This window comes from Solanum tuberosum, unplaced genomic scaffold, assembly GCF_000226075.1.
Source record: "Solanum tuberosum cultivar DM 1-3 516 R44 unplaced genomic scaffold, SolTub_3.0 scf00079, whole genome shotgun sequence".
In the NCBI taxonomy this organism is placed as follows: domain Eukaryota; kingdom Viridiplantae; phylum Streptophyta; class Magnoliopsida; order Solanales; family Solanaceae; genus Solanum; species Solanum tuberosum.
This window is the reverse complement of record NW_006239004.1, coordinates 1,544,375-1,564,810: the sequence shown is the minus strand read 5'-3', so window position 1 is coordinate 1,564,810 and position 20,436 is coordinate 1,544,375.

The window sequence follows — 20,436 nt, the reverse complement described above, 5'->3', positions numbered from 1 at the left end:
ATGACCATGCCTCCGGAGTTTCCAATAGATGGAACTTGGATCATGTTAGTGAACGGATATTCATCTATTAGTACCTGGTGATCACTCATTTTTGTTTCCACTAGAGAAACTAGTGGTGGTTTATGCCAATCTATTAATGACCTGAAGTTTGTATGAAAATCTTGATTATTACCGCCCCTACATGTCCAGATTATTAAGTTCATTGATCTATTCATGTTGGGTGGGACTATCATCGTTACTGGCCTCTCGTTCAACGGTGTCCAAACCCTCAGAGTTGGGTTCACTACCACAATAAAGTTCCCTATCCCCATCGAGCGAGGGAGCCGTATATCTATTGATGCTTTTCTTAAATTTGGAGGAAAAATTAGGATGCACTTTTTTTCAAATTGTTCTTTGAATGGCATTACTTTTACCTCTTTTAAAACCCAGATCTCTGTTGAAGTTTCCCTCATCAATTCCATCATTTTTTCTAGCTCATGTATACTTGGATTTGGTTCTGCAATTGGACGTACGACTAAGGAGGATAGGGGGGGACGAGGGTAAGGTGGTACCTACGAGGATGATGCTACATGGGTTGGATTATTCGAGTTGAGACCCTCCTCCGTCGTGTTGTCCTGGTTCTCCTCTTGCCCCTCCATCGGGATGTTCCGTGGAGATATCGCTACTTCGTGGACCTGGTGAGGAGAGAAAAAAGGTGGAAAGAGGAATAGATCTTGTTGTTGGACCCAAGCTAGTGGATTGAAAAGTGGCATCTCCCCGATCGCTGGTTGATAAAAGGGGAGTTGAGGGTAAATCATAGCATGGGGTGAATGGAGAACAATGGACATCCATATGTGGTGATTGTAAGCTTCCCATGCTAACCTCATCCCCTCTGATACCACCTGGGTTATGAAGGTAGGTTTCTGAGTAACTATTACTACCTCCCTCCCTTCGACTATTGTTGAGAATGATAGGGCCTGATCATGGAGGCCCACCTTCAGCCAAGACTGGGGAACTAGGTTTTGAGGGGGAGATTGGGTAGCATAGAAAGTGTTTTCCTCTACTGTTATTGGTACCGTAGGGAATGGTGGGAAGGGCGTCGGGAAGTTATTTGGTGGGTTCATTATGTTCTCTATGTTTTGGTTCGTAGAGTGGCTGGGAGAGTGTGGGAATAGCATTTTCCTGAAGGTGTTCCTCCTTTGTTGCGCTAAAAAAGGGGTTCTTGGTATTATGTGGTATATGTGGCAATTTTATAGAAATAGATTGGATATGAATAGATATACCATTACCAAAATTAGAAAAAGAATTATTTGGAGTTATTGTACTAGGAATATTAAATAAAAGTTCCTTATTGTCCTTATTGCCTCTTTCTACTTTTAGAAGGTCATCTGTAGGGTATAGGGTGGCATAGTATCAAGGACAAATATATTTTATGGATTTATTTCTGTCTCCTCACCACAGCTATCTAATTGTATGGGTGTAGGTATGTCCACATCATCTTGAGATTGGTGGTAATAAACTTCCATCTCAACTCCTAAAAGGGTGGAGTTGGTATTGGATAGTGCAGGTCTTAGGTTACCTATGGTTTTAGGAGGTAAAATAGGGGTATTATATTTTTAGGGGTCATCGTAATATCATAGGTTCCTGTAGCTTCCTTTTGGGGCAGGTTATTTCTCATCTTTTCTTTTGAGATAATTAATTCAACTGCTGATGTATTATTGACATCATTTGGTTTACTGTTTGGTGGCTCAGGAATGTTCGTACATGACGCCTTTGTTTGATCCTCATGGGCACAACCACTTGAACTCACATTATCCCTATAGGAATTAGTTGGGTTCTGGTTGGATTGTTGAGAGCTTTTCCGGTAATGAAATTATTTATATTCGAGGTACCAACCTGTACTGCTTCAAATAATTTGACATTGATACCTGGTCTCTCTTCCAACTTCTTCTCTGTCATGAGCTTGTTGCTAGGTTTTTTCTTTTTTAAGAAGCACATCGTTCGCCATTGTTCCTCCTCCCTGTCTGAGGTCGATGTTTCTGGTTTTGATTCTCTATTAGGTGCCTGTTAAATTGCTAGTTGTTCTGCTTCCATATCAGTGTTTGCTTGCCCTCTTAATTTTTGGGATGGACAATTAAGCAAGCTATGACCAAGGACCCCACATTTACTGCAAAAAATGTTGGACCCCTTGTATAATTATATTGTTTGTGGTGTCCAATTTGTATAGATTTTTGAACCGGAACATTTAATGGCACTTCAATACAAATTCGTGCATATCGACCCCTAAACGTTGTTGATGTACATACATAAGTTTTTAACAATCTCCCTAGTCTCTTTTCCACTCTGGCTAAGATGGCATGGTCGTAAAATTCTGTCGGTAATTCTGGTAACCAGACCCATATCGCTAAAACATTCTCCTTCGATTCCAACGCTACGAAATTTGGAATCCACATTTTATTAAAAGAAAATACCCATTTATGAACCACGATCCCTTTTGGATTGCTCTTTTCATATTTTCCTCCTTAGAGAATTTTACTATGAAGTAATCATGTCCCAAATCAATAAGTGTGATTTCTTCGGTGGGACTCCACATATTCTTTAGTCTCGTTTTAAGGTATTGATGGCTTAATTTTTCCCCTAAAAGTGTGATGATTACTGAGTAACATCATGGATGATAAATCCTTTGTTTATCCTCCTCAGAAAGGATTACAGTATTCCCACTATCTTCCTGTTGTTGTTCCCTGAATTTGTCGGCTTGATATCCATTTTGTGCTTCAAAGAAACCACATAGATTGCTAACATTTGGGGGTTTAGCTTTAGCTGCCGGTGTGTTCAGAGCTTCTTTAAACGAAACAAGTGCAGGCTTTACTTGCATTTCCGTCCAGTCTTGGATCAATCTCCATATGGGTTTTCCTGTCATCCGGTGTCTTTGGGGGCAGCGCTGGATGTACTCTGGTAGTAGTCGACTTTACACTTATTTTTAGAGAGTGGAGAGAGTGTTTCTCTCTCTGAAATATTATGTATAATAATTTCATATTTAGGCAACATATAGGATTCACCCGAATCAACAGAATGATCCTAAACCTATACTAACATACCTAAATTTGGATAACTTATTGTGTACACTTATGCCTTCTCAATTATATAAATTACCATAACACCCCAAATTCGATGGGAGCAATTGTCACTTGATGCCAAAATTTGGGCATGAGCCGATCCTATTGAACAATTTCCCAAAGGCGCATAACAACCACACACAATCAAGAAAATAAATATCTCAACTTAAAAATAAAATCTCGGTTAGAGAGGCCCCTGTCAATGGCTTTACAAAGAAAACATATACTACCAACAATTCATATAAGGTTATAAACGAGTAGCACACAAGTCTTTTTTTCTCATGCTCCGAGTAGTGGCATACACAAGATTTTTTGTAAGGGACGTCACCATATAAAATGAAAAACAATAAATAAAATAATTTGACACCATATATTTTTAAAAAGAACAATATATAAATAAAAATGCGATTCACGCTCATTACTATACCTTTTGTAAAAAGAACTTTATCAAAAAAATTATAAAAACAATTTCCACGAGTAATTTTTGAAATGTAGTCGTAATTACTTTTTTTAAAAAAATATTAAATACTTTTTATGTATAAGCCTATGAGAAGAGTGAATGGAGGAGAACTTCAAATGCATCAAAAAATGACAATTTCCAGATTCGGACACACAACCTTAGACTGTGGAACTAGCATGCATAACCAACTAAGCTAAGTGCACATTTGTGTTAAGGAGTGTAACTTTATTAAATATATTGTAATGACCTGGTTGATCATTTTTATTTTTCCGTGAAATTTACCATTTTGCTCTCTCGATATTGACCATGAGTCTTCTATGTTAAAGTTTTGAAAGGTTGTTTTTGGAATTTGAGTTAAGAGTTGAGAATTTTGTAAGTTTTGAGTTTGAAAGACTTATATTGTTAAAAAAGTGATTTTTGGTGCCTTTTAAGGTTTCGAGTGTCGGAATAAAATTCCATCTATTCCATCAATCTCAAAATGTGAAATCTGACCCGTGAGAGTTGTCAGTTTATGATTAGGAGTCTTTTTGTGGATTTGAGGTCCTAAGTTGTAAAATTTTAGAAATTCAGCCTTTGGATTGACTTTGGTCAATATTTGAGGTTCAGGTGCTTGGATCGGATTTTCGAGAGTTTCATTAGACTCGGGAGGTGGGGGTGGGATGATTTTAGGCCTAGGTAAGGTCTTGGTTGATTTTTAAGAGATCTCGAGCTTATTTTAGCATTTTAAGCGTCGAGTTAGTTTCTTATTGTTTTTATGAATGTCGAGTCAAGGAGACCTCAAATTTTGTGCTTTGATGATTCCATTGAGTCCGGAATGTTGAGTATAATTGATTTGCATATGTGGTTTGTGTATATGGGGTTCTGAACGAATGTCTAAGGGTCTTTTCGAAAGATTTTATGACTTTTCTATTTTGCTGGTTTTTGGTTCTAGTGCATAACCATTTTAGTCATCGCGATTGCGAGGCTCCCTCTTCGCGATCACGTAGAGTGAGGTGCATCGCGATCAGGTGAGTCTTACCGCAATCGTGTTGATCAACTTTAATGAGTTGATTGCTTTTAGTCATTGGGATCGCGTGACTCTAGGTCGCGATCACGATGACTATTTGAGACCTGGGCATAATGTATTTCTAAAATTGTGGTTTCAACCCCACTTCTCTATTTCGGAGTTTTGGGAGCTTTGGGGTGGCTATTTGAACAAAGTTTTCGAGGAGAAACTTTTGGGTAACAATTCTTCACTCTAATTCTTCTATTACCCATTATTAATTATGGATTTAAGTGTTCATATGAAGCTTTTGAAATGAGAAATTTAGGGTTATCTTCAAGAACCCAAGAACTTAGTAAAATGGTGATTGTGAAATAATTTTGAGTCCCTTTTTGAAATGATTATCACCAATGAGTTCCTAAGACCTCGAGTAACATTTTCAAGTTTTAAATTTCGAATTCAAAACTTAATTTTGGAAATGAGTTTTGTGTTGATTGACCCATTTTTCGAAGAATTGGTGTGGGTATTGTTGTTTCTGGAAATCTATTGTGAATACTTGATTTTTATAGAATGTTTGGCTTCGAAAGTGATTCAGAAAGGGAATAATCAACTCTTGGAGTGATTATTGATTGATTTAAGTCAAGTGATCTCATAAGCATTGTATTCTAGTAGAATTCGTGTATTTCCTTTGTTGTTTGTGTGTTGGGAGTAATGGGGATGAGGTGATTGGTTAATTGTCCACTTGATAAATCTTAATGAATAAAAAGGAGTTGAAATTGAAAGTGCTATGTGACGAACATTATGCTGTGAATTGGTTGGTTGTGACCCTTATTGATTGATTGATGAATATTTGATAGCATGAATGTGGACTTGAATTGCATGAATTATTGTCTCTTCCATGTGTTGTGATATTACTTGTATGCATTGATTATTGAACACCATGATGAGACATGTGATGTTTATGATTCTGAGGTCATTGCCAACAAGTGCTATTTTGTTGAGGTAATTTTCGGCAAGTGTTGTGATGTCGAGCTCATTGCCAGCAAGTGCTATTTTGCCGAGGTCATTTCCGGCTAGAGGATTGATATAAAGCCGATGGAAAATGGTTCCGTCTAGAGATATGGTTGATGTTCGACATAATCAACTGACACTATTTCGGTTCAAGTACCAAACGATTGTGTGTAGTGATATAACCCAACCAAGGGTTGGGATCGTTCCCACAGAGAGTGGTTTTGAGAATTAGTAGAAAAATAAAATCAAGTTCTAATTAGTCATAGCTATAAATATTAACGAATAAAACATACTAAATCTAAGGAGTGACGCAAGCGTCAATTATCGATGGGGGTTTGTATTAATTAACAACTAAAAAGAGAAAATATAAGGGAATTAAATATGGAGACGGGATTCTTGGGATGTGATAGGAATATGGGATAAACTAGACTATCGGGTACATGCTTTTGATAGTAAATTGTTGAACATTTGTGACTAGGCTAGACTATAGTGGGGGTAAATTCTCTCTCGAGCAACTTACCCCGAATCAACTCGATTTCTCTCGAACACCAAGTTGTCGCATTAAGCACAACCTCCACCTTAGCTCATTCACTCTCTCGAGCTGAATGTGTGGGAGAAGGACTAGGGTTCACTCTCTCAAGCTGAACCTATGTCGACCCAAAACCACTGTCTATCAATTTAGTACTCTTAGTTTTACGACCTCTCTCTCTCGAAAGCCAAAAACACTAAGATGAAATCGTATTTGAAACTACAATCCCATTAAGTTTATACACAACTACTAAACGAAATCACATTTAAACAACAAATAAACCATCAACAAATAAGACCCAACAGATAATTTAATCCATATTCACAAAATCACACCCCAAGAATTGGGGTTTTTGTTAGACATGTAAAAGAGATAAAAATTTATACCAATATCAGTTTCCATCAACTGTGTATGAAGAATTAAGTCTTAATAACTGTTTTTGTTGTTAGCATAATACAAACCCCCATTGATAATTGATGCTTGCGTCACCCCTTAGATTTAATATGTTTTTATTCGATAATGTTTTTAGCTATGACTAATTAGAACTAAATTTTATTTTCTATTAATTCTCAAAACCACTCCTTGTGGGAACGATCCCAACCCTTGGTTGGGTTATATCACTACATACGATCGTATGGCACTTGAACCAAACTAGTGTCAGTTGATTACGTCTTTAAAGATCAGTAGGCCACACCCCACCACAATTTAAAACATTTGTCCTTAAATGCAAATAACAATATCCAAAAGTGAAAAGAAATAAAGACAAAGAGGGAGGTAAAAAGGAAATCCTGTCTAAACAGTCGCTCCATCTGTCTGGGCATCAGTGCCCCGATGCATCACCCTGAGCCTGGGCATCATTGCCCGAGGTCACCTCAGGAGGAACAACAGTGCCAACTTTACCAAGTTCTGTTGACTGTGTCTTCCAGAAAGATATGCACCACCCTGTAGAATCCTCTGGCCCATGAAGGAATATTAGGGTCCAGGGTAATGGTTTTCCTAGCAGAAGTAGGCCTTTTGCCCTTGCCTTTCCCAGTAGTTGTGGGTAGTTTCGAAGCTTTTCCTTTCGATGTAACTGCATCCTCCTTTATCACAATCCCTTTGAACTTTTCTTGAGCTGGCATTATTCTTTCAACAACTTTTGATTTAGTTATGTCTGTAAAATCTCGAAGAGAAGTTAGCGAAATTTAAACAAAAGCACATCAGAACAATTTCAGAAGGACTCGCCAAATTTCTTAGGCGAACTAAATCGAGCTAGCCTAAAGGATTAGCTCTAGAATTGCAGCAAATAGATGATGGGAAAACCACTTGGAGTGTCGCTGTTAGATTTCGGCGAACAAGGACAAGCTCACCGAAAGTTTCAGTGCACAAAGGCTAAGGGGTGCAGATAAAGGGCAAAAGAGAAGACTGTTGGCGAGTCACAGAATGCTTTTGGCCACATCAAGCTTCTCGCCAAAAGTTATAGAATCAATCATCAAATAAAGCACGAAATCAAATGCGAGATGGGGACATTAGGCGAACCGCCAAGTGGTTTGGCGAGCTCGACCCAGCTCGCCAAACGGCCCAACGTGCCTATTTTCAACTCACCTTCTCAAATTCAACCCTGCAACCCCCTAAAACAAAATCAAAGCATGCATCAACACAATTAAGGTAGGACCCATAACACCCAAACACAACCCCTTAAATTTTAATCCAGTTTAAGGCATGCAATTACCGGAACTCAACAATCACAACTACTCGAGCAAGATTATCAAATTAAATCATGCATGTAAATAATCTAGTCCTATCAGGTAGGATCAGAACACTTCAACAAGATCAGGCTATTGCAAATGAGTATAAATTTGATAAAATAAACTTGGGGCATAGAACACCAACCTTTTGTGTCAATAAAGAGAAGATTGAAACGCTAGGCGGCAATGTAATCCAATTCCGATCACAAATCAGCACCAAAAAACACTCTAAAAATGTGAAAATATAGGAACTAGTGTGCAGGTGTGAGTTTGGGAAGATAATAAGTGGGGGAAAGTGAAGGAGGTTGAAACGTTTAAACCTGTGGTCTGCAAAACCGTCCAGTTTTCACCCATTCGGTGACATTAGTCAAGCTCGCCTATCCTCTCGGCGATTCATCGAGTGTTCATTTACCTCGCCAAATTTTATAGAACCTCCAGTGAGTGTGGGGGTCCCAACGGCTGTCTCCGTCAAGATCGCCGACATGGTCGACGATTCGCCAATAATTTCATATGTTCACCGAATTTTACAAACTCTAATTTGAAGATGTCTTGAGTCAAACGGCGGATTAGGTCGGGTCGACCTCTTTGGTGACTCGCCGATTGGATATGTTGCTCGCCACCCTGCACTTTTTTGAACACTTTCCACAATTCAACCTGTATAAACAACACACCATTATTTTACCAAAACACAAATACAAATTGATAAGGGGTTTTGGGTTGCCTCCCAAACAACGCCTTAGTTAATGTCGCGATACGACGCAAGTCCACCTTCAAACCTCAATCTTGGGGTTAGCCATAGTATCACTAGGCAAACCCCCCTGCTGTCTCGGATTGAGATGAGGCGATATATGACCCATTTGGGTCTCCAACTTCTTTATCGACACTGAATGGGAGGTGACGGTCTGGCTAAGGCTGGACACATCTTCTTTCATTTTTTTCAAAATTTTGTCTGACCCTTCAACTTTGTTGAGGATACGAGAGAGCATATCCTCAGACCTACCACCTTCCGAATCCATTCTTTGTCACGATCCTTCCAACCATTCTCTCTAGCCCAACCTTGGTTACCACCCTACCTTGGGTAGTTTGAACGATAACCACCGCCTTGGTTGGCTAGAAAATTTACCTCCTCATTATACAAGGTTTCACACTTCGTCTCCTCAAGAATTGCACACCCGATACCCACAGCATTGACACCCCGAGCACCAGCTCCCATGACATTTTTTGACAAAATGTTAAGTGTCATGATCTTGGCCATGTTTTGGTCCCTCTCCTGATCATTTTCCATTTGCTCTTTGGTTAATTTGAATGTAAGAAGGGAGACTTGATCTTCACGGGTGTACCAAGCCCAATTTATCGTGGTCATGCCATCCAATAGCTGAGCTGCTATCACGTAAGGATGTTGTATCAATCCTCCTGGAGAAAGTTGGTCAGCAACGCCCTTGTTCACCGAGTCTAGGCTCCGGTAGAAATATTGTAGCAATATGTTGTCAGGCAAGCCATAAGTTGGGCATTGGAGCACTAGGCATTGGAGCACTAACTTCTTGAATCACAGCCAAGTCTCGTGAATTGGCTCGCCCTCCAAATGCTTAAAGCTTTGGATAGTGTCCCGAAGAGTCATCATCTTCGAGGGAGGGAAAAATCGCACATTTAATGCAGTGACCAACTCCTCCCAAGAAGTGATGGATTCGTGTGGCAACTCCGCCAGCCACTTGCACGCTTCTCCATTAACGAGAAAGGGAATAACCTTAACCGGACTGACTCCTGAGAGATGTTTTTGAAAGAGAATGGTCCACACACATCCACGAAGTTTCGAAGATGCTTGCGAGGATCCTCATGAGCCAATCCACTGAAAAGTCCCTTTAGTTGCAACAATTGCAACATAGTGCTCGTTATATGGAACACTACATTTACTTCGGCAGGAGGTAAACAGATGGCCCAATACCTCCCATGAAATGGGGGTCATTAATGTTGGGCTCTGAGACATCGTTGAAATTTCCGATGTCGTCTTGGTGGCCCTCCGGCTGCAGTTGTTGCCGTTAACACTCATGCTTCCTGAAATATTTACACAAACAAACAAAACAAAACTAAAATTAAGTAAGTAGAACTACAACTAACAAGAATGAAAATCCTACTTAACTACAAGTTCTCTAATAACATCATTTCCCGGCAGCGGCGCCATTTTGATGTTCGACGTAATCAACTGACACTATTTCGGTTCAAGTGCCAAATGATCGCGTGTAGTGATATAACCCAACCAAGGGTTGGGATCGTTCCCACAGAGAGTGGTTTTGAGAATTAGTAGAAAAATAAAATCAAGTTCTAATTAGTCATAGCTATAAATATTAACGAATAAAAACATACTAAATCTAAGGAGTGACGTAAGCATCAATTATCGATGAAGGTTTGTATTAATTAACAACTAAAAAGAGAAAATATAAGGGAACTAAATATGGAGACGGGATTCTTGGGATGTGATAGGAATATGGGATAAACTAGACTATCGGGTACATGCTTTTGATAGTAAATTGTTGAACATTTGTGACTAGGCTAGACTATAGTGGGGGTAAATTCTCTTTCGAGCAACTTACCTCGAATCAACTCGATTTCTCTCGAACACCAAGTTGTCGCATTAAGCACAACCTCCACCTTAGCTCATTCACTCTCTCGAGCTGAATGTGTGGGAGAAGGACTAGGGTTCACTCTCTCGAGCTGAACCCATGTTGACCCAATACTACTGGCTATCAATTTAGTAGTCTTAGTTTTACAATCACTCTCTCGAGCAAGCCAAAAACACTAAGATGAAATCGTATTTTTTAACTACAATCCCATTAAGTTCATACACAACTACTAAACGAAATCACATTGAAACAACAAATAAACCATCAACAAGCAAGACCCAACATATAATTTAACCCATATTCACAAAATCACACCCCAAGAATTGGAGTTTAAGCTAGATATGTAAAAGAGATAAAAATTTAAACCAATATCAGTTTCCATCAACTGGGTATGAAGAATTAAGTCTTAAAACACGTCAAGAGTGAAGAATCTTCGAGACCCACGTCCAATTTCTTAGAGTTGAAACTCTTTGAATCTTCAAGGTCTTAGAACAAAGTCTCCAAAACCCTCTAAAACTTGAACTCTCCAGAAATTGTAAAAAGTTCAAATAATAGAAGTGATATGATAATAAAAATTTCAAAACAAGTGTTTATAGTGTTTGAAAATTTGTGCTGCGGAGGACTATTCGGCGCTGTTAGTTGGGATCGCCGATAATCTCGGCGATCTACCTTTTGGTCGATTTCATCGCCTTCTAGCTTTTACGGTCAACATTCTCACATTTTGAGGCATTAGGCGATAGAAGTACTGCTTAGCGAAACTACTCGGCGATGTGCCGACTGCTTCTTTTCATCGTGGAATTGACCTTCTCCTTTAGGGCTCAATATACTGGAACAAAAGGCGATATCCAGGCCGATCAGCGACTCGCCAACAGGGCTCGGTGATCTTCAGGCCTTCATTCCTTCATTCTTTTCATCCGCCTTGTTTCTTCTTGCTAAGTACTGTCTATGCTTTGCCTCAAACTCCAAATACCTGAAACTTAAGGATTTACATAAGATATTGAGACAAAATATGCATTTGAGGAAACTAATTCTAATAAAACATAGCCTTAAATGAGCCTAATTTGTAGACTCATCAATGGTACCGATGAGAAATGGTTTCGGCGAGGGGTTGATTATTGTGACTAAAGGCATTTGATGCTTATGTATACCTTGCTTGCTAATTGTGATTGATACACTTGTTGCGTGTGTTTGATCTACTTGACTTCGAGATTGACTTACTAAATTCATTTTGTTGTTGAATAGTGACCATTAACGGTGATTTATTGAGACTTGTGAGTTATGCATTATAGAACTGCTAGGTTGGGATTATTTCTGTGCTGGTTGTAGTTTAAGTTGGTTTTGTTGGAGTGTAAGAGGTATTCAATTTCTAGATAGATGCATTGTTTATTAGGTTATTTGTTAGGTACCTTGTTTTTGGTACTCACTCCTTTCTTCTACACTTGTGTAGGTTTTGAGCTCGGTATAACGTGATCGTCCTTCTTCTCTACTATCCAAAGCTTGTCAAATGACTATTGAGAGGCAGTTGTTTGTCATCCCAGCAGATCCACTTTTATTTTCTTTAACTTTTGATCTATTTGAGAAAAAAATACCGAGACTTGTATTTATTTCTTAATTCTGCACTTTATGTATTTAGTGACTTCTACATGTGACAACCAGATTTTGGGGGTTTTAGTAGAATAAATAAGTTTTCTGCTTGATCTTGTTCTTGCTTTATTGTTTTCTGCATTTCTTTCATGTTCATTCTGTTGAGGCTAACTTATCTTGGTGGGAATAGAAAAGTGCCATCATGTCCATTTTTGGTCCGTGACAAATCGTATCAGAGCCCTAGGTTCATAGGTTCATGTGTGTACAAGCCAAGTCTAAGTAGAGTCTTGAGGATCGGTATGAAGACGTTTGTACTTATCTTCAGAGGGTACAAAGATTGTTAGGAAACTTCCTTTTATTCATCAATTCTTATTGTGTGTGGTTACCTTCGCTAGTGTTGAGTTTCTCCATGTTGTTTTGGCAGATGCGGAGGACTAGAGCTTCTATTTCAAGTGGTAGGAGGGAGGTAGTCCCCGAGGCTATTGTTGAAACCCCAACTAGGGGTAGAGGTAGAGCTCGAGCTAGGGGTCGTGCTCATGGAGTAGAACCGGTTAGAGTTTGTGACCATGGAGCGGCACCAGCAACATGTAGAGCTAAAAAGGCTTATCCTAAGGAAAAAACTGAGGTTGCTGATGACTAGGTTTCTCCCAAGTTTGGAGCTCCTTTGTTTTAGGAGACTTTGTTGAGGATGTTAGGTGTGTTGGAGAACTTCTCTTAGTGTGGTATGACATGTAAGCCATAGCGTTCTTAAACGAGGGTAGGGGAGCAGACCTCAGGTTAGCAGCAGACTCCGGGTATTGAGGATCAGGTGGGTCGGCCACCAGTGGTTTCCGGCACTGGTTGTGGGTGTTAAAATTGCTCTTGAGGTTATTCTGACGACAATTGAGAAGTAATGTTACGAGAGGTTCCAGAAGATAAAACCACCCAGTGTCACAGTGGTAAGAGTGAGGATGCTCATGAGTTATAGACATTGTGCCATGAGATTATAGAGACGGTGTGTATGGTGAATGCTCGTGGTGTCTCATTTGTTACACTCCACCTTTGTGGACTCGCCAGAGAGTAGTGGAGGACTTTTGTGAGGTCTAGATGGGTTGGATCTCCTTCGGTGGACTGGGATGCATTCTCTATTGCTTTCTAGGACCGCTTCATTCCTTGGAGCTTAAGGGTGGAGAGTCGATTGAGGTTTGAGAGCTTGACTTAGGAAAGTTTGTCTGCGACCGAGTATAAGGCCCGTTTCTGTGAGATTTTCAGGAATGGTATGATTATTGTTCTAGATGAGGCAGAGAGAGTCTGCAGGTTTGTGAAAGGGTTGTCTTTCTTCATCAGGTCTTATGTGTTTAGAGCAGCACTGTTACAAAATGTCTGAGAAGATTAAACCCCCAGTTTAAGGGTGGTAAGAGTGAGGCTTCTAGTGAGTTCTTCACTTTGTGCCATAAGATGCTTGAGGCAGTGGGTATGGTGGATGCTCATGGTGTCCAGCTTGTTGTACTTCAGCTTTGTGGATACGCTAGAGAATGGTGTAGGACTTTTCTGAGGTCTAGAAAAGTTGGATCTCTACCAGTGGAGTGAGATGCATTATCTAGTGCTTTGTAGGACCGCTTCATTCCTTGGAGCATGAGGGAGGAGAGTCAATTGAGGTTTGAGAGAGTGACTCAGGATAGTTTGTCTATGACCGCATGTGAGGCCCATTTCTGTGAGCCTTTTAAGCATGCTTTGACTAATGTTCCGGATGAGGTAGAGAGAGTCTGTAGGTTTGTGAGAGGGTTGACTTTCTGCGTCAAATCTTATGTGTTTAGAGCAGCCAGAGAGGGGGCTTCCTTCCAGTCTATTATGTGCACCGCTTAGGAGGTGAAGTTGATGGTCTTAAAAGAGTTTGGGGAGCCCAAGAGGGCCTGGTCATCTGGATAATTTTCTAGTGCCTCATCTGGAGGCAGGGGTTCATATAGAGGTAGTATCTCCTTCCAGCGTTGTGGACTAATTCATGCTTCTATGCCAGCAGTTGAGAATGGAAGCCAGCCCGAGAATCTTATGGTTTTGGCCGAGGTGCCTATGGTAGTTCGTCCATTTCACAACATTAGTTATCTGTTCCTAGGTCATGTTTTACTTGTAGGGATCTAGGTCATGTGATGCGAAAATGTCCTTTACAAACTTCTTCAGGACCTTAGCGTTCTTATTCAGCTACTCCAACTAGGGATTCAGTGCTTCCGACCAGGGGTCGAGGCAGAGTTTAGTCCGGTAGAGGTGGTAGCACTTCATGTAGAGGTGTTTATGTTCCACAGGGTGGTTGTAGAGGTCCTACTCAAACTGCAGGTGGCCGTAAGTGCTAGTGTTATGATTTTCCAGGGAGGCTTGAGATCGATACTTCTGATGATGTGATCATAGGTATCGTCAGACTCTTTGAGGATTTGAGGTCCTAAGTTGTTAAATTATGGAATTTTAGTCTTTGGAGTGTCATGTTATTTAAGGATACTAGTTTTAGTGAGAAATTACAACCTTTTAAATGTTCTTTATGGGTATACACATTTCCATTTTCAGTTTATTGTTTCAATTTAAGGATTCTGAGATTATTTTGACAAAAATAAAGTATTTAATGTAGAGGTAGTTTAGGCTTAATTTTGTAATCTTTGTAAATAGGAAAATTAATTGATTCTAATAATCTTTGTAAAATAGGAAGTTTATCTTAAGCCCTTCATTCTAGGTTAAATAACCATCGATTAGTTCTTTCTATGTATTGTAACTTAGCAGTAGCTATATATTGATGTAAATGTCTCCTTTTAGAAACAACTAAATTTAAAAGAACTATTATGTTCAAGAATTGAACTTAGTATCAGAGTAATGGAAATCATATGCTTTCGATTCTACCTCTATTATCATTCAATCTGAAAATTCCTCTTTCAATGCAGGGATTAATCAAAATGAAACAAATTATGATATGTTGTCTTAAATCAAAGAGATATGTATTGTTGAAAAAAGAGAAACCCTTGTTTGTTCATTGGGAGTACACAATTGTCACGACCCAAAGTATAACTTAGGTGCAATATGACATTTTGAACCACCAGAGGCCCTACACAAACCACTTAGCATACATCATACTAGATAATAGAAGTGTAGAATTAAAAGATAACATTTCATATATCAAAGAGTTTTGACAAAGCAAAAGTCTAACATTAGTTTAAATAAGCCATCTAATACATCATAAGAAAAGTGATTGAGATGTATATCACATACAAAGTCTATATTATCTTGGGTATGTATAGGTTCTCTCCACATCATGTTATTCTTTATTGTTATGCTAAGACTATGACCTTAGAGATGCCGGGTGTCCCAAGAGTTGAGTGGATAGATGCTAGTGGTTCATACCCTAGTAAACTTATCTCCTTTATTCAAGCTCAGAGATTGGTTGATAGAGGGTGTTTGTCCTATTTGGTCTTCATTCAGGATACTAGTGTTGAGCTACCTCCCATGGATTTTGTGCCCGTTGTTTGAGAGTTCTCTGATGTGTTTCCTACTGATCTTCCAAGTGTTCCTCCAGATAGGGATATTGATTTTACCATTGACTTAGAGACGGTCACCAAGCCCATTTCTATTCCTCTTTATCTTATGACTGCAACTGAGTTGAAGAAATTCAAGGACCAGTTGCAGGATTTATTGAATAACAAGTTTATTCGCCCTAGGATTTCTTTATGAGGTGCGACTGTGTTGTTTGTGAGGATCAAGGATGAAAACATGAGGAAGTGTATTGATTATCAATAGTTGAGCAAAGTGACAGTAAAGAACAAGTATCCTCTTCCTCGTATTGATGATTTGTTTTATCAGCTTTAAGGGTTATCTCTGTTTTCTGAGATTGATTTGAGTTCAGTTTATCATCACCTCAAGATTAGTGCATCGAATATCTCTATGATAGCGTTCAAACCTAGTTATGGGTACTATGAGTTTTTTGTGATGTCTTTCGATTTGACTAAAACCCATGCAACGTTGATGGAGTTGATGAATGAGGTGTTCCAACCTTATCTGGATTTCTTTGTAATAGTGTTCATTGATGACATCTTGGTGTACTCCAAGACTAAGAATGATCATGATCGATATTTTGAGGATTGTACTCAAGAGGTTGAGGGAAACATGCTTTATACTAAGTTTTTGAAGTGTGAGTTTTGTCTTGACTATGTGGCATTCTTGGGACACGTGGTGTCCAAGGAAGGTACTAAGGTTTATCCAATCAATGTCGAGGTAGTGAAGAGTTGGACCATACCTACATCAATTATTGAGATCTACTGTTTTGCTGAACTTGTGAGCTATGACCGGCGATTTATTCAGAGCTTCTGCACTATTATGTCTCCCTTGACTAGATTGACTCGGCAGAGTGTGACTATCCAGTGGTCTGATGAGTGTGAAAAGAGATTTCAAAAGCATAAGACCTTGTTGACATCAGCTCTTATTTTGATTTTACCCAAGAAGGGTGTAGATTTCATTATTTATTGTGATGCTTCTAGTGTCTGGTTAGGTGGTGTTCTAATGTAAAAGGGTAAGGTGATTGCCTATGCCTCTATGAAGTAGAAGACCTATCAGAGGAACTACCCTGCCCATGATTTAAAGTTAGGAGCCGTAGTGTTTGTGCTTAAGATTTAGTGAAATTATCTGTATGGAGTTCATTGCGGGGTCTTCACAGATTATCGGAGTCTTAAGTACATTTTTATTTAGAGAGATTTGAACTTGAGGCAGTGCAGACGGCTTGAACTACTGAAGGAGTATGACATAATTATCTTGTATAGAAGAAGGCTAATGTGGTGGTCGATGCTTTGAGTAGGAAGACTTCTAGCATGGGAAGTAATGCCACTACTAGTGTGGAGGAGAGATAATTGCCTAGAGATGTCTAGAGGTTAGCCAACAGTCTCGTTTGGTTGCAAATTTATGAGGAGACTGATGGTTTGATTACATTTATTGAGGCTCGTTCTTCCTTAATTGAGCAGATTCGTGAGCGTCAATTTGATAACGAGAAACTTTGTCTCATTCGATACAAGGTGATCAAAGGGGAAGCAAATGAGTTTGTCCTTGATTATGATACTGTCTTGAGAGTTGGGGTCAGGATTTGTGTGCTCAAGGTGGGTAAGTTGATTAGATTGATTCTTGATGAGGACCATTGTTCCTTATATTACTTCCATCCATGTGCGGCAAATATGTACCATGATATGAGCCAGCACTATCGCTGGTGTGGTATGAAGATATATATTGCAGATTTTGTTTCGAGGTGTTTTACTTGACAATAAGTAAAATGTGAGCACTAGCGGTCAGGAGGTATATCTTAGAGAATGCCTATTCCTACTAAGAAGTGGGAACGAATCACTATGGACTTTGTTATGGGACTACTTACCACCATTGATGGTTATGATTCTATTCGGGTGGTTGTTGATAGGTTGACCAAGTCCTCCCATTTCATCCCGATTTGGGTGAAGTATACGGTGGAGAAGTTAGCCGAGCTTTATATCTGTCAGATTGTGCGATTGCATGGGATCCCAATTTCTACTGTCTCTTATAGACATTCGTTGTTCACTTCCCATTATTGGAAGGCATTACAACTTGGGTTATACAATCTTATATATGGTCCGTAAATAGACCTACAAATCGTAGATTGTTTCCGTCAAAAGTTGACCAAATAAATGGTCTATGATCATTTCTACAATCGACCAGGACGGTCCGTAGAAGGACGTACATACCGTAGGTCCAAAGCGTAGGAATGGGTCAACCGTTATTTTCAAGGGCTTTTGGGTCTTTTTCCTAATTGTTTTAAATCAAAACAATGTCATTTTTTCTTTTAACCCAAGCCCTATATAAGGTTTTTGGGGACTAAAATTACCCATTGAAATCCCATTCTCCTAAATTCCCAAAACTAAACCAAATTTACTCTCCAATCTCTCTCAAATCTATGGAAGAAAAAGAAGAGTTAGAGTTCATCCAAGTCTCCAATCCTCCATTATTTTTGTGCTTCTAGCATCAAGGTATGTCTGTATTCACCCATGGAGTCCTTTTCACCGAGGGGTCCCCACCAATTTCAATTTTCCAATCCAATTTCCAACTGATCAAAATAGGGTTTCAATTTAGTAAATGTGGGCTTCATCCCATTATGATTGATTAAGTCTTTAAATGCATTATTCAATGTTAATACATGAAATTTAGTTGAAAGTATGTTGACCTATGCCTAAATCATGGGTTTTCAACTATGAACCTACGATGAACTCATAAATTTATGAATTATGAACTTGTGAAGATATGCATGTTTTTATGAAGTTATTATAAATGATTTAATGATGTTTTAAAAGGAAATTATTTATGATACTGTGAAAGGATTTCTCACTTACTATGATGATCATGATTGTGAACGACATTTCTCACATATGAATTTTCATTGGTGAAAGGTTTTCTCATCTATGTTATATTATGTTTAAGGATGTAATACCTCAGAATCCAAACTTCGAAAATGCAGCAGAAAACACCAGAATCTATGAACCACGACAGTGTTCACGGACCGTGAAAGTAACAACGGTCTATTGACGTCCGCTAACCTGCCCGTAGCTCACGCCCTTCCAGAAGGGGTGGACCACGGGACCCTTCACGGGCCATGGACCACCCCATGAGCCATGGGGAGGCTCGTGTATGCCAGGAAGAACCCCACCAAACTCAGTCACCAGACCACGGGACACTTCACGGGTCGTGGTCTTAATGACGGGCCATGGTTGCTCCTGTGAAGCCATGCCAGTAAACCCCTAGCCCAAGTGAAGGGCCATGGTGATCTTCACGGTCTGTGATACTTCACATGGTTCGTGAAGTGGACCGTAGAGGGGAGTCCCAGGAACCAACAACCACTGTACCAAGGACCACGACCAGCTTGACGGTTCATGGTCCCTATGGGGCCGTGGTCAGCCCTCGTCAATTTTTAAGTAGGGTCATTTTGGTCTTTTCCCCTATGTGTTGAACACCTAAACTATGTCGTTTAACTAAGTTTTAGCCTAGTACTTTAATTAGAACTTACCCTAGTCAACTCTTTCTCCAAGAATTAATCGATCTTAGAGTAAAACAAAGAGAAAAGTCTAGCAATCTTCCCAAGAACAACCATCAGGTTTCTTATAAGTTTCATCCCGAAATCGAAATATTTTTCCATGAAGTTCGTCACCAGGTATGTGGGATTTCACTAGTGGGTTCCTTTCACCCATTAGGTCCTTAGAATTCAGTTAGATTCTCGATTCTCTACACCATGTTTAGACCTAGGGTTTCTAGAACTTTAGATTCATGTTGTGATCTAGCTATTAAACTAATCCAAATAAGATTATCATGTTTTTCATGGAATTATTACTTAGTTCTTACTTGGAACTTAGAACCCTAGCTGTGTAGATTCGTTTAGTTCATGAATTACACTTGATAGGTCAGTTTATTCAGATATGCATGATTCAGTTAAGAATGTTTCATTATCAGTAAATTAATGTTGCATTTTCAGTTAACACGTCATAATCTCAAGCTATTCAGTTTATTACGGTTTTGTTGTATTTTATACATTCTATTGGGAATAGACTCAATACCTAGTTGGACTATGGTCAGTCACCCTCATAGTCCCAGAACTACGTGCCTCCGTATGTAAGTCCCCTCTGTGGGCATTATACTTAGTCATCATGCCAGTCATGCCTCCATACCCTTGGCAAGGTATATTGCTTCCTCTTGATAGGGCGTGTACATCGGAGTCCATATTTAGCTCATGTGGTTTTATGTCGGTTATTAGTATTGACCAGGTATTAGTTTCAGTATGATATAAACTTAGTCACTACATTCAGTTAGCTCATATTCAACATGTTTAGCATATTTTTCAGGGTTATCTTATATCATTGATCTGTATGATCTATTTTACTTATGTTATATTATTCAACTTTATTCTATTTTGCATGCTCAATACCTTCATGTATTGACGCATACTCTGCGCTACATATTCTCGTGATGTAGGTTCAGGTCCTCAACATCCAGATCAAGCGTAGATCAGTTACCGATCTCTAGTTCAACAGCATCAGTGGTGAGTCCACATTCTTCGAGGACGATTGATATGTTATTTTTCCATTTTCAGTCTTTTAGTTTCAGTGTTTGCTAGAAGTAGTTGGGGACATGTCTCAGCATCTTTAGTTAGTAGAGGCTTTTATTCATACATAGTTTCGATTCAGTTTTGGTTTGAGTTTGATCTTTAAGTTGTCATTAAACTAAGTTATATATATTCAGACTTAGAATGGGTATTCCCTATCATTTCAGTTGATCTCAGGTTCAAGATTTCGCACAATTTGTCTATTATGTTGAAGATATTTAAGTATGCTTATGATATGCCAGTATGGTTAGCTTGGAGTCACTCGTGATCCTTGATGTACCGTGAGTTTACTGTATTTCTAATACATTTCACTTACA